Here is a 15,399-nt window from a genome sequence, read left to right as displayed (position 1 = left end):
TTTATTAAGCAATTGAAGCTTTTATTTAAGCAAGGTATTAAAGCATGCAATAGAGACAGTGGCAGTAGGATTATAAGGAATGTGGAAATTTCATGATTAGCCCATGGGTATGTAAATTTTTCCTGTGAGGTGAGTGCCTTCACAATATTCAGTTGTTTGGGTTTTCGTAAAAGGCAATGTGTATTCTTGATGTCTTAAACCCAAAAAGGAGCTTCAAAGTACGTACATAAGCCTTGTTCTGAGATATAGACAGGTTTTAGTTGAACCATCTGTATGATCCGAAATTGCCTGTCTTTAATTTACTAGGTGTAAAAGTAGAGATCTCCATACCTTAATTTGCTGGGCTGGGGATATATGGGTGCCCTCCATGGAACTATATCCCAAGTTATTTTAAATTTAACTTTGAGACAGGATCTCACTAAGTTTCCTAGCTGGCCTCAAAGTTGTGATCCTCTTGCTTCAGACTCCCAAGTCACTGGGATTCCATGCACATACCCCCATACCTGGCTTCCAACCTATTGTTTTATGTATACCATTCATTTAAAATTTGGTGGTTTTTCTGGGTGTGGTGGTGCATGCCAGTAATCTCAGCGGGTCAGGAGGCTGAAGCTGAAGCAGGAGGATCACAGCTTCAAAGCTAGCCTGTGCAACTTAGTGAGGTCCTAAACAATTCAGTGAAACCCTATGTCTAAATAAAACACAAAGTAGGCCTGGGAATGTGGCTCAGTGATTGAGTTACTCTGGGTTTAATTCTGGTACCTCAATAAATAAGTAAATAAAAGTTTTAGTTTGTTATGATACAGAATAGTTTAAAGATTTCAAAATGAAAATAATAATAATAATTTATTCACTTATCTTTATATACTTACTGGTCAAAAAAACCCAATTATGCCATCATAGTAAGGTCCTGAGTAGTGCATATATCTCGATTTATACTGAGAACAAGTTTATGCTAAGCAAGTAAGTTGAAAGAAGTGTTTGTGAGAATGCCACCGAATTCTTTTTTTTTTTTTTTAATATTTATTTTTAGTTCTCGGAGGACACAACATCTTTGTTGGTATGTGGTGCTGAGGATCGAACCCGGGCCGCACGCATGCTAGGTGAGCACGCTACCGCTTGAGCCACATCCCCAGCCCGCCACCAAATTCTTATAGTTTGTGCCACTTTCAGAAATTCTTCCCAGGACATCAAAGGTGAAAATACAGTGGAATATCGAGAATGAAGAAGGATGCTATGCAATTTCCATTCTCTGTACTTTCATTAAAATTGAAATTAAAATTTGAACTTTGTTCAACCATTCACTTCTATGCATTGTGAGATCCTGCTGACTGCCAGTTGTTGTATATGACAGAAACGAGGAGATGATTTACTGAGTCAGAGTTTATTGAAATACAATGAGAATTGTTGTGTAGGTTTACAATGCTCAGAGGGGAGAGAATATGTGAAAAAACCTCGTAGAGTACACCATGTAGACAAAGTACTTTGACCACATAGTAGGGTTTCCAAAATTGTGAAAGCCCAATTGTTCAATTAATATGGAAACAGGCCTTGTGAAAAGGAAAGTCTTTTTGAAGCTGAGGTTTTCCTGTACAGGCGCAGTTCTTGGAGAAGCCAGCTTGACCACCTCGGTGGACAGTCAGGATAACAGGTGAGGTCTCTTATTGCTAGTGAGTAGCAGGTGGTATTGGTGGGGGAGGCTTCTGAGGTTAATTTGCAGCTGATGAGGACTTGCTTTGTCACTGCTTGGCTCTAGGCTTTCTGAGAAATGTCATGGGCTTTCCCATGACAGAGTGTGACTCTACCTTAACCTAAGCTCTCAAGGTGTCTGTCAAACTCTTGAGTTGGGATCTTTTCTGAAGCTCAGTAGTTTAGATCAGCAGCTGGCACGTGGGGAGTCTGAAGGAACACATGAGGTCTGGCAACACATCATGCTCTAGCGAGGAGGCAACGCTCTCCAAAAACATCGAACTTTAGAAGTATTTAGAATCATTTCATAGTTACATAGCACACAGCCCAGCACCAAAACCAAGCCACCCTCTGCCCTGGTTCCACACTCAACCCATGGACAGGTGGACACAAGATGCCATTATTCCAAGCCTTTGGACATTCTGGAGTCTGAAAAGGCTACCCGGGAAGTATAAGGAAAAAGAGGGTAGAGAGAATGAGTTCTTAGATGAAGAACCCCACTGGCCTGGTGGACCCTGCCTGTAATTCTAGTGACTGGGAAGGCTTAAGCAGCAGGGTTGCAAGTTGGAAGCCAGCCTCAGCAACTTACAAAACGCTGTTTCAAAATAAAAATTGTCACAGGTGTTGCTCCATGATAGAGAGACCTGGGGTTTCATCCCCAGCACTGCCCTCACCACTCCCCTCCACCCAAAACAAGCCTGTTCCCTCTTGCCAGCAGGACTGTGGGGTCCAGACCTAGACAGGGCTCTCCGACGGGTTTCCCACTGCTCACAGCTACTCTTTACAAGGTTGCCCTCCTTCTTCACACCTCTTCAAAAATCTTTTCCAACAACTTTATCTTACCCCCAAAGTTTGTGATGTTAATTAAAATTACATTCCTTGTGACATCTTGTTTTCAAAATGAATGGTTTTTTGACCCATGCAGGGCCTGTGTTCACTCCAGTCACCACATGTGCCCCTTATTGAAGTTTGACTCCGGGTATTTTTATGTTATTTGGCCCCAAAGACCTGAACTTTTTATATGTTGTGAAAGGGACTTTTTTTTTTTTTTGGTGGTGCTGGGGAATGAAACCTGGGTGGTGTGCATGCAAGACAAGCACTCTATCAACTGATCTACATCTCCAGCTCTGAAAGGGACTTTTATATGAGGTTATTGGTGATTCAATGATTTTTCTAATGGTTTTCATGAGAATGAGGAATGATGAATTTTTTTTTTTTTTGGTGGTGCTGGGGAATGAAACCCAGGTGGTGTGCATGCAAGACAAGCACTCTATCAACTGAGCTGCATCTCCAGCTCTGAAAGGGACTTTTATATGAGGTTATTGGTGATTCAATGATTTTTCTAATGGTTTTCATGAGAATGAGGAATGATGAATTTTTTTTTTTTTTTGCTATTTTGTGTAATTGATGCAGGTGTCATTAGGCAGCAGAAGTGTTCTTCAACACTCCTGTCTGGTCCCAGAGTGCTTTTGACCTTTAGCTCATAATCAAGAGGGGGGGGGTATAGAATTCAGTTGTACATGTTTTAAACGCTTATTCGGTCAAGTGGGTGTTGACCTTATAAAATATGTTCTTGAGGCTGGGAGGTTAGATTCAGGTTCCTAATGTTTACATTTGTGGTCTTCTCTCTAGCTGGAAATGTGGCCTGTTTAATTTTTGTTTGTTTGTTTTAGGTCTGAGGATTTGAACCCAGTGATTCTTAACTACCGAGTCACATACCCAACACTTTTTAATATTTTACTTAGAGAGGAGGGTCTCATTAAATTGCTGAGACTGACATTGAACTCACAGTCCTCCTGCTTTAGCTTCCTGAGCTGCTGGAATTACAGGTAGGAGCCACCATTCCCAGCCTGGGGCATTATTTTCTGGTTTTTGTGTCACTGTTATAAAACCTCTGCTATCGTTGGTGTTGCTGTTTGACAGATCCACACAACCCAATCTTCCCATTTTTCTCTGTACTTGAACTTTATTTCATTTAGGAAATGAGTACCTGTGAGTCAAATTTGGCCTATCACATGTTTTTCTAAGTAAGGTTTTATGGGGACAGTGATGACTACTTTCTTGGCACAGGAGCACAGTTGAGTAGTGGTGTGGCCTGGATGACCCACAGAATTGTTTACTGGTTGAGGAGGCGTTTTCTTGTCTGTGCATTCCTGTATCCTTCACCTCCTCTAGACAAGGCCTGTGTTAGTCAGGTTTTTGTCACTAACAACAAAGTACATGACAATAACCACTTAAAGGACTAAAACTTTATTTTGGCTCAGAGTTTTAGAGGTTCAGGCCATGGTGGACTTACTGCATTGCTCTGGGCCCAATGAGGCAGAATGTCATGGTGGAAGGGCATGATGGAGGAGTGCTGCCCCATTGTTTTTGGTCAGGAGACAGAAAGAGGGGAAGGGGAACAGGCCACATGGAATATGGACCCATTGAGGATAGGTCCCCAGTGACCCACTTCCTTTAATCATACCCCACCTGCTTATGATTCCCACCCAACTACTCTATTCAAAATAAGGTGAGCTGATTTAGGTCACAGCTCTAAGTCTAGTCATCTCTCCTTTGAATAGTTCTGCATTAACAGTTTTTCAGGACACTTATATCCATATCATAACTTGATCCTTTTCAGTCTAGGCTGCAGGGCCCTTGTTTCAGTAGTTTTCTTACCAAGGAAAATGCTGCCCATAATTGTGTATATGATCTAGTGGGGGAGAAATGGCAATAGGAAATAAATTAGTAGATAGTGCAGTAAGTTGCAAAGTGGTTGAGTGGAGGGTTGAGAGGAAGCAGTGGGATAGTACAGTGGACACTGAGGTCCTTCTCAGGCCAGGTATCCATGAGCACTTCCATTTGTCCTTCAGCTTTGACCCTTGGAGTGAAATTGGACTGTTTTCACACCTCCTTCCTTCACCTCCCCAGCTACAGCCAGTGCCCTTCTTGGTCTCTACAAACTGTGAGTACTCAGGGGAAGAACTCACTGGACAAAGTCCTAGGGTGAGTGCAGCTGAAAATACACACAGGGGGTGTGTGGTTGGGGTGAGGAGCTTCTGGAAGAGGGAATTGGAGGGGAAGTGGTGTAGGGGGCCTGGCCCACACTGATGCAACAAGGTGGACCCTCTTTCTTGTGACAGACCCCTTGTGGTTCTCTTGGTAGTCTGTCTTACTTTGGAGTTTGGACTTGACCTGTGGGCATGGACCATATGATATTGACATGGGAGTTATAAGAATTTTGTTCACTTGTGTGTTTTAAAAAATGATAGAAATAATGGACCACATTAGGGCTGGAAAGAAAATTCAGTAGAAGTTATTTGTAATGTCTGGCACATGGTTAAGTACCAGCAACATTAGTCAAATGAAGTAAAATAGTTGTATTCCATATAGTTATAGTGCTCAGGAACTTTGGTTTTTATGCTTAAGTGTTAGTAATAGTTGAGTTTACTCTTCCATAAGATGGAAGGGAATGATAAACTTTAATTTCCATTTACAATTAACTCAAATGGTTGAGTATAGGTTTTTTAAGAAAAATGAGTATAAGATGTTCTTAAGGAATACATTTGTTATTGGTTCATGTTAATGTGTTTTTTTTTTTTTTTTTGCCACTGGATGGATGTTTCCTTACTGGAGGTACATCATAGAAGAATAAGCCAAGTGCCTTAATCTTAAAATTAAAAACCATCTTGGATATGCATTTAAAAAAATTAAGATACTTTTTTATTGCTACTTGTCATCAATTTCCTATAGGTTAAAGCCTCAAGGCTATTAATTGTGAGCAGCAGAGACTCAGCAAGTGGTATATTTCTGGTGGTGTAACTAATAATTTTATTAAATAAATATTTGTAGGTTATATGACTGAGGTTTTATATATTTGCTACATATTTTTTAAGAATAAGTTCAGGACTGGGGTTGTGGCTCAGTGGCAGAACGCTGGCCTATCATGTGTGAGGCACTGGGTTCGATTCTCAGCACCACAAATCAATAAATAAAATAAAGGTCCCTTGACAATGAAATATAAAAGTGAATAAAATAGAATAACCTCACATGAAAAAATATAAAGATAGCTTTTCATAGCTGTGATCAAAACCCCTGAACAAGAGCAACGTGGAGAAAGAAGAATTTATTTTGACTCATGGTTTCAGAGACTCAGTCCATGGTCAGTTAGCACCGTTGATGTGGCACCCAAATGAGGCAGAGTATCATGGCAGAAAGGTATGGTCAAGGAAAACTGTTTAGCTCTTGGCAGTAGCGAAGCAGTGTAGAGGAGGAAGGGGTCATGGACAAATACTGTCCTCAAGGGCAAACCCATAATGACCTACTTGCTCCATTCATGCCCCATGAGTCTATACTCTTCACCACCTCCCTGTGGTCTGTTCAAATTATTAAGCCATCTAATAGGTTAACCCAATGGTAAAGTCAGAACCTTCATGAACATTCACCTCTGACAATGGTGGCATTGCCATAATCATGGGCTTTCCAGATTAAAGAAAAGTAAAGATTCTATTATTGTTTCATTTTAGGAAAATATATTTGTTATAACTGAGTTTCATGATGTAATTTGTTTCATGACTTTGTATTGTCCAAGTATCTAGAATATCAGAAGAGACCCAGACTCATAAAGGGCAGGACATGAAGAAGGTTATTAGGGCCAGGATTAGGGGAACAAAATGATGTTTGTTCACAGGCATACTCTTATGGTATTGCTATGGGAATGAATGTTTTGTGACAAATGCATCCTGAGATGGTTTTGTCCATATGCAAACATCAGAGTATGTACCTGCATAAGATGGCTACATCAGTAGGTGATCTTCTCTGACGGGACCAACAACTTATAAAATGATCTTCATTGGCTGAAGTGTTATGTCATGTATGAGAGTAACTGGGACACAGAGGTAAAACTTTTGTCAACAGTTCAGCATTTTTTATGGGTTATAGTATTCTAAACATGAACAAACTGAGATTCAGGAGAAAGAGTTCCTCCTGGAAGTCTCCCATGTCAGATATCCAGGAAGGGCCAGTTAGACCCATTCCTAGCCAGTAAGCTCTCTGGGAACCTGATGTGTGAGCATCATGTGACTAAAAAGAAGTGGAAGAAGCCATTTCCAGACCCAGGAGCTCTACTGGTGGCGAAGTCCTGATGTTCCTTTTCAGATGGTAAGTCACCTACCCTCTTACAGTGGTGGGGTGGGATGGGGGTAGGGAGTTGACTAGGACTTTGGGTTACCTAGGGTTGGATTGTCATGGGACTTCTGGGTTCTGTGACACCTGGGACTGAACACTGGGACACAGCAGCAGAGCTGGAAGCATCACAGGCATTCAGGCCTCTCAGCTCTACAATGCAAGTGTGAGAAATAGGGTTATGAGGAAAGGCCACAGGTGACAGTAGGGATGAGAGCAGGAAATAAGATCCAGCTGGACAGTGCAAGTGTGCGCATTGGAAATGGAGATGCGCCAGGGAACTGAAAGATATGTGACTTATTGGGGGAAGGTGTAGATAGATATTCCTTAAAACCCACTTGTCCCACCCTGTCTTTCTTCTGTATGTTACTGGCTCCTTACACTGTGGCCAAGAATTTTGCTTCAAACCCAGGCAACATTCCTTTCCCACAATTCCCTAAAAAATCATGTGTGCTATCTCATTCACACATTTAATTCACTACCTGGTCTCAACAACTTCCATGCCTCCCAGACCCTATCCTTTCCATTGAGTCCTTGAGTGAAACTGGGCCATCACACATAGTCTCCCATTGCAGGGCTTGCCTCCTTGCTTGAGCCCAGGCCTCTCTTCGGGAGGACCCTGACCCTGTCCGATCCACTCAGGACCCTTGCTTGGGCACCCTCCTGTGCCTGCCCTCTGGTCCCATGGTGCACTGTGTATCTTTGCCTGCCTAGAAACATCCCTCCCCTGCTGGCCTTTCCCCTGGGCCACTTGCTCAGGGCTGTCCACATGCTCCCCTTGTCTTGTCCGCACTGAGCTGGCCTTGTGTCGCCCGCCCCGGCCCTTCCCTGCTTTGCCCTTGCTTGGGCCCCCCCTCTAGTTCCCTAGCCCCTGGCTCCTGGCTTGGTTCCCTGTGCCACGCCCCTGGGCCACCCTGCCGCCCCCTCCGCCTCCAGGCACTGGAGCTGCCCTCCCTTGGCCCCTGTCTGTTCCCTGACCCTGCCAGAGCCCTCGGCCTGATCCCTTTGTCAGGATGCTCCCCTGGTCCAGGGCAGTGGGCTTGGCCTCTTGGCGCCTTCGTGCTCCCTAGGGGACGAGGTCGCCCTGCGCCTTGCCTGGTCCCTTTGCCCTCCCTCTGCCCCGGCCCACCCCCCAGCCCCGCTCCCCAAGCCCCGCTGCCCGAGCCCCAGCCCCGGCAGTGGACCTGGGCCTTGAGCCTACCTCCCCCCGGCCCGTCCAGTGCCCTCCTGTGCCGTCCCTGTCTCGTGCCCTCCCGCCCGTCCACGCCATCCCCTCCATTCCCTCCCAGGCCCTGTCCTTTCCCTTGAGTCCCTGAGTCCGGCCGGGACCCCTCGCCGTCACTCGTGGTCTCCCGTTGCAGGGCCTGGCTCCTTGCTTGAGCCCAGGCCGCTCTTCGGGAGGACCCTGTCCCTGTCCCATCCTCTCAGGCCCCTTGCTTGGGCCCCCTCCTGTGCCTGCCCTCTGGTCCCCTGGTGCTCTGTGTATCATCCTTGCCCTGCCGAGAAACACCCCTCTCCCCTGCCTGCCCCTCGCCTGGGCTCCTGGATCGGGTCCTGGCTCTCCCCACACCCCGGCTTGGGACCCAATGTCTCCCCCTCACGGTGCCCTCCTTTGGCCCTTGTTGGCCCTCAACACTTGGTCCCCCCCCCTCCCTTGGTGAGGAAGTAGTCCCCTGGGGCAGCGGAGTGGCCTTGTCTGCCCTGTGCGCCCTGCAGGCTCCCAATGGGAAATACAGTCCTGCCCCTCGCCGGGCCCCCTTGCTGCCTGCACCCTGACACCTGGCAGTGGACTTGGGCCTGGCCTTGCGCCGCTTTCCCCTGCGCCGTGCCCTCCCTACCCCCGCCCCCACCCTCTGGCCTTGCGTGCTGCCCCCTACCCCCGCGGAGCCCTCCCCAAGCCTGACCCTTCGCGCTCCAGTCCCCTGAGACCCTGACCGCGTTCCTCGTGTCGCGTGGCGTCGCGTCGCGTCTGCGCTGGGGGCCCCTTGCTTGGGCCCCCTACCGCGCTGCCCTCGGTGTCCCTCGCGCCTCCCTGCGTCCCCCTCATCCTTGCGCCGCCCCCATCCTGCCCTTTCCCGCTTTCCCCTCGCGCGCGCGGTCCTGGGGTCGGTGCGCTCGGTCGGTCGGTCGGTCGGTCGGTCGGTCGGTGCCTGCGTCCCCCTGCGTCGGGTCCGTCCCCTGCCTGGGCCCCTTGCTTGGGTCCTGGCACTCACCCCTCTCCGCCCCCACCGTCACCCCCCCCTCACCCCCCGCGCCGAGCCCTCCCGTCGCCCTCCTCCAGGCCCCAGTCCCTTGCCAGGCCCTCTTTGCCAGGTCCCTGTCCCAGGATTCGCATCTGGGCCAGGGCGCCTTATTAGGGAAACAGGCCTGCCCCTCGCCTGGGCCACTTGCTCTCCCTGGGCCCTTGGTCCCGCACCCTGCACCCTGAAAATCCTTACACCTGGCCGTAGACCTGGGCCTCGAGCCCCCTCCCCTCCCCTCCCCAGCCCCCTGCCCCAGGCCTTAGCCTCTGGCCCTGCCCTCCCCAACCCCACCACCCCCACCACCCCCCTCACCCTCACCACCCCCCTTAAGCCTGGCTCCTGGCTTGAGCCTGTGCTGTCCCTTGTGGCTCAGCTGCGCCCCTGGGCTTTGAAAGCGGGGCCCTTGCTTGGGCGGTCCTCCTGCTCCCCTTGGCTTGTCCGCACTGCGCTGGCCTTGTGTCGCCCGCCCCGGCCCTTCCCTGCTTTGCCCTTGCGTGGGCCCCCCCTCTAGTTCCCTAGCCCCTGGCTCCTGGCTTGGTTCCCTGTGCCACGCCCCTGGGCCACCCTGCCGCCCCCTCCGCCTCCAGGCACTGGAGCTGCCCTCTCTTGGCCCCTGTCTGTTCCCTGACCCTGCCAGAGCCCTCGGCCTGATCCCTTTGTCAGGATGCTCCCCTGGTCCAGGGCAGTGGGCTTGGCCTCTTGGCGCCTTCGTGCTCCCTAGGGGACGAGGTCGCCCTGCGCCTTGCCTGGTCCCTTTGCCCTCCCTCTGCCCCGCCCCCCCCCCCAGCCACGCTCCCCAAGCCCCGCTGCCCGAGCCCCAGCCCCGGCAGTGGACCTGGGCCTTGAGCCTACCTCCCCCCGGCCCGTCCAGTGCCCTCCTGTGCCGTCCCTGTCTCGTGCCCTCCCGCCCGTCCACGCCATCCCCTCCATTCCCTCCCAGGCCCTGTCCTTTCCCTTGAGTCCCTGAGTCCGGCCGGGACCCCTCGCCGTCACTCGTGGTCTCCCGTTGCAGGGCCTGGCTCCTTGCTTGAGCCCAGGCCGCTCTTCGGGAGGACCCTGTCCCTGTCCCATCCTCTCAGGCCCCTTGCTTGGGCCCCCTCCTGTGCCTGCCCTCTGGTCCCCTGGTGCTCTGTGTATCATCCTTGCCCTGCCGAGAAACACCCCTCTCCCCTGCCTGCCCCTCGCCTGGGCTCCTGGATCGGGTCCTGGCTCTCCCCACACCCCGGCTTGGGACCCAATGTCTCCCCCTCACGGTGCCCTCCTTTGGCCCTTGTTGGCCCTCAACACTTGGTCCCCCCCCCCTCCCTTGGTGAGGAAGTAGTCCCCTGGGGCAGCGGAGTGGCCTTGTCTGCCCTGTGCGCCCTGCAGGCTCCCAATGGGAAATACAGTCCTGCCCCTCGCCGGGCCCCCTTGCTGCCTGCACCCTGACACCTGGCAGTGGACTTGGGCCTGGCCTTGCGCCGCTTTCCCCTGCGCCGTGCCCTCCCTACCCCCGCCCCCACCCTCTGGCCTTGCGTGCTGCCCCCTACCCCCGCGGAGCCCTCCCCAAGCCTGACCCTTCGCGCTCCAGTCCCCTGAGCCCCTGACCGCGTTCCTCGTGTCGCGTGGCGTCGCGTCGCGTCTGCGCTGGGGGCCCCTTGCTTGGGCCCCCTACCGCGCTGCCCTCGGTGTCCCTCGCGCCTCCCTGCGTCCCCCTCATCCTTGCGCCGCCCCCATCCTGCCCTTTCCCGCTTTCCCCTCGCGCGCGCGGTCCTGGGGTCGGTGCGCTCGGTCGGTCGGTCGGTCGGTCGGTCGGTGCCTGCGTCCCCCTGCGTCGGGTCCGTCCCCTGCCTGGGCCCCTTGCTTGGGTCCTGGCACTCACCCCTCTCCGCCCCCACCGTCACCCCCCCCTCACCCCCCGCGCCGAGCCCTCCCGTCGCCCTCCTCCAGGCCCCAGTCCCTTGCCAGGCCCTCTTTGCCAGGTCCCTGTCCCAGGATTCGCATCTGGGCCAGGGCGCCTTATTAGGGAAACAGGCCTGCCCCTCGCCTGGGCCACTTGCTCTCCCTGGGCCCTTGGTCCCGCACCCTGCACCCTGAAAATCCTTACACCTGGCCGTAGACCTGGGCCTCGAGCCCCCTCCCCTCCCCTCCCCAGCCCCCTGCCCCAGGCCTTAGCCTCTGGCCCTGCCCTCCCCAACCCCACCACCCCCACCACCCCCCTCACCCTCACCACCCCCCTTAAGCCTGGCTCCTGGCTTGAGCCTGTGCTGTCCCTTGTGGCTCAGCTGCGCCCCTGGGCTTTGAAAGCGGGGCCCTTGCTTGGGCGGTCCTCCTGCTCCCCTTGGCTTGTCCGCACTGCGCTGGCCTTGTGTCGCCCGCCCCGGCCCTTCCCTGCTTTGCCCTTGCGTGGGCCCCCCCTCTAGTTCCCTAGCCCCTGGCTCCTGGCTTGGTTCCCTGTGCCACGCCCCTGGGCCACCCTGCCGCCCCCTCCGCCTCCAGGCACTGGAGCTGCCCTCTCTTGGCCCCTGTCTGTTCCCTGACCCTGCCAGAGCCCTCGGCCTGATCCCTTTGTCAGGATGCTCCCCTGGTCCAGGGCAGTGGGCTTGGCCTCTTGGCGCCTTCGTGCTCCCTAGGGGACGAGGTCGCCCTGCGCCTTGCCTGGTCCCTTTGCCCTCCCTCTGCCCCGCCCCCCCCCCAGCCACGCTCCCCAAGCCCCGCTGCCCGAGCCCCAGCCCCGGCAGTGGACCTGGGCCTTGAGCCTACCTCCCCCCGGCCCGTCCAGTGCCCTCCTGTGCCGTCCCTGTCTCGTGCCCTCCCGCCCGTCCACGCCATCCCCTCCATTCCCTCCCAGGCCCTGTCCTTTCCCTTGAGTCCCTGAGTCCGGCCGGGACCCCTCGCCGTCACTCGTGGTCTCCCGTTGCAGGGCCTGGCTCCTTGCTTGAGCCCAGGCCGCTCTTCGGGAGGACCCTGTCCCTGTCCCATCCTCTCAGGCCCCTTGCTTGGGCCCCCTCCTGTGCCTGCCCTCTGGTCCCCTGGTGCTCTGTGTATCATCCTTGCCCTGCCGAGAAACACCCCTCTCCCCTGCCTGCCCCTCGCCTGGGCTCCTGGATCGGGTCCTGGCTCTCCCCACACCCCGGCTTGGGACCCAATGTCTCCCCCTCACGGTGCCCTCCTTTGGCCCTTGTTGGCCCTCAACACTTGGTCCCCCCCCCCTCCCTTGGTGAGGAAGTAGTCCCCTGGGGCAGCGGAGTGGCCTTGTCTGCCCTGTGCGCCCTGCAGGCTCCCAATGGGAAATACAGTCCTGCCCCTCGCCGGGCCCCCTTGCTGCCTGCACCCTGACACCTGGCAGTGGACTTGGGCCTGGCCTTGCGCCGCTTTCCCCTGCGCCGTGCCTCCCTACCCCCGCCCCCACCCTCTGGCCTTGCGTGCTGCCCCCTACCCCCGCGGAGCCCTCCCAAGCCTGACCCTTCGCGCTCCAGTCCCCTGAGCCCCTGACCGCGTTCCTCGTGTCGCGTGGCGTCGCGTCGCGTCTGCGCTGGGGGCCCCTTGCTTGGGCCCCCTACCGCGCTGCCCTCGGTGTCCCTCGCGCCTCCCTGCGTCCCCCTCATCCTTGCGCCGCCCCCATCCTGCCCTTTCCCGCTTTCCCCTCGCGCGCGCGGTCTGGGGTCGGTGCGCTCGGTCGGTCGGTCGGTCGGTCGGTCGGTGCCTGCGTCCCCCTGCGTCGGGTCCGTCCCCTGCCCTGGGCCCCTTGCTTGGGTCCTGGCACTCACCCCTCTCCGCCCCCACCGTCACCCCCCCCTCACCCCCCGCGCCGAGCCCTCCCGTCGCCCTCCTCCAGGCCCCAGTCCCTTGCCAGGCCCTCTTTGCCAGGTCCCTGTCCCAGGATTCGCATCTGGGCCAGGGCGCCTTATTAGGGAAACAGGCCTGCCCCTCGCCTGGGCCACTTGCTCTCCCTGGGCCCTTGGTCCCGCACCCTGCACCCTGAAAATCCTTACACCTGGCCGTAGACCTGGGCCTCGAGCCCCCTCCCCTCCCCTCCCCAGCCCCCTGCCCCAGGCCTTAGCCTCTGGCCCTGCCCTCCCCAACCCCACCACCCCCACCACCCCCCTCACCCTCACCACCCCCTTAAGCCTGGCTCCTGGCTTGAGCCTGTGCTGTCCCTTGTGGCTCAGCTGCGCCCCTGGGCTTTGAAAGCGGGGCCCTTGCTTGGGCGGTCCTCCTGCTCCCCTTGGCTTGTCCGCACTGCGCTGGCCTTGTGTCGCCCGCCCCGGCCCTTCCCTGCTTTGCCCTTGCGTGGGCCCCCCCTCTAGTTCCCTAGCCCCTGGCTCCTGGCTTGGTTCCCTGTGCCACGCCCCTGGGCCACCCTGCCGCCCCCTCCGCCTCCAGGCACTGGAGCTGCCCTCTCTTGGCCCCTGTCTGTTCCCTGACCCTGCCATAGCCCTCGGCCTGATCCCTTTGTCAGGATGCTCCCCTGGTCCAGGGCAGTGGGCTTGGCCTCTTTCTTGGCGCCTTCGTGCTCCCTAGGGGACGAGGTCGCCCTGCGCCTTGCCTGGTCCCTTTGCCCTCCCTCTGCCCCGCCCCCCCCCCCAGCCACGCTCCCCAAGCCCCGCTGCCCGAGCCCCAGCCCCGGCAGTGGACCTGGGCCTTGAGCCTACCTCCCCCCGGCCCGTCCAGTGCCCTCCTGTGCCGTCCCTGTCTCGTGCCCTCCCGCCCGTCCACGCCATCCCCTCCATTCCCTCCCAGGCCCTGTCCTTTCCCTTGAGTCCCTGAGTCCGGCCGGGACCCCTCGCCGTCACTCGTGGTCTCCCGTTGCAGGGCCTGGCTCCTTGCTTGAGCCCAGGCCGCTCTTCGGGAGGACCCTGTCCCTGTCCCATCCTCTCAGGCCCCTTGCTTGGGCCCCCTCCTGTGCTGCCCTCTGGTCCCCTGGTGCTCTGTGTATCATCCTTGCCCTGCCGAGAAACACCCCTCTCCCCTGCCTGCCCCTCGCCTGGGCTCCTGGATCGGGTCCTGGCTCTCCCCACACCCCGGCTTGGGACCCAATGTCTCCCCCTCACGGTGCCCTCCTTTGGCCCTTGTTGGCCCTCAACACTTGGTCCCCCCCCCTCCCTTGGTGAGGAAGTAGTCCCCTGGGGCAGCGGAGTGGCCTTGTCTGCCCTGTGCGCCCTGCAGGCTCCCAATGGGAAATACAGTCCTGCCCCTCGCCGGGCCCCCTTGCTGCCTGCACCCTGACACCTGGCAGTGGACTTGGGCCTGGCCTTGCGCCGCTTTCCCCTGCGCCGTGCCCTCCCTACCCCCGCCCCCACCCTCTGGCCTTGCGTGCTGCCCCCTACCCCCGCGGAGCCCTCCCCAAGCCTGACCCTTCGCGCTCCAGTCCCCTGAGCCCCTGACCGCGTTCCTCGTGTCGCGTGGCGTCGCGTCGCGTCTGCGCTGGGGGCCCCTTGCTTGGGCCCCCTACCGCGCTGCCCTCGGTGTCCCTCGCGCCTCCCTGCGTCCCCCTCATCCTTGCGCCGCCCCCATCCTGCCCCTTTCCGCTTTCCCCTCGCGCGCGCGGTCCTGGGGTCGGTGCGCTCGGTCGGTCGGTCGGTCGGTCGGTCGGTCGGTGCCTGCGTCCCCCTGCGTCGGGTCCCGTCCCTGCCTGGGCCCCTTGCTTGGGTCCTGGCACTCACCCCTCTCCGCCCCCACCGTCACCCCCCCCTCACCCCCCGCGCCGAGCCCTCCCGTCGCCCTCCTCCAGGCCCCAGTCCCTTGCCAGGCCCTCTTTGCCAGGTCCCTGTCCCAGGATTCGCATCTGGGCCAGGGCGCCTTATTAGGGAAACAGGCCTGCCCCTCGCCTGGGCCACTTGCTCTCCCTGGGCCCTTGGTCCCGCACCCTGCACCCTGAAAATCCTTACACCTGGCCGTAGACCTGGGCCTCGAGCCCCCTCCCCTCCCCTCCCCAGCCCCCTGCCCCAGGCCTTAGCCTCTGGCCCTGCCCTCCCCAACCCCACCACCCCCACCACCCCCCTCACCCTCACCACCCCCCTTAAGCCTGGCTCCTGGCTTGAGCCTGTGCTGTCCCTTGTGGCTCAGCTGCGCCCCTGGGCTTTGAAAGCGGGGCCCTTGCTTGGGCGGTCCTCCTGCTCCCCTTGGCTTGTCCGCACTGCGCTGGCCTTGTGTCGCCCGCCCCGGCCCTTCCCTGCTTTGCCCTTGCGTGGGCCCCCCCTCTAGTTCCCTAGCCCCTGGCTCCTGGCTTGGTTCCCTGTCCACGCCCCTGGGCCACCCTGCCGCCCCCTCCGCCTCCAGGCACTGGAGCTGCCCTCTCTTGGCCCCTGTCTGTTCCCTGACC

The sequence above is a fragment of the Ictidomys tridecemlineatus genome, chromosome 8 (assembly GCF_052094955.1).
Source record: "Ictidomys tridecemlineatus isolate mIctTri1 chromosome 8, mIctTri1.hap1, whole genome shotgun sequence".
In the NCBI taxonomy this organism is placed as follows: domain Eukaryota; kingdom Metazoa; phylum Chordata; class Mammalia; order Rodentia; family Sciuridae; genus Ictidomys; species Ictidomys tridecemlineatus.
The sequence above is the reverse complement of the archived record's forward strand: the minus strand, read 5'-3'. Positions refer to the sequence as shown.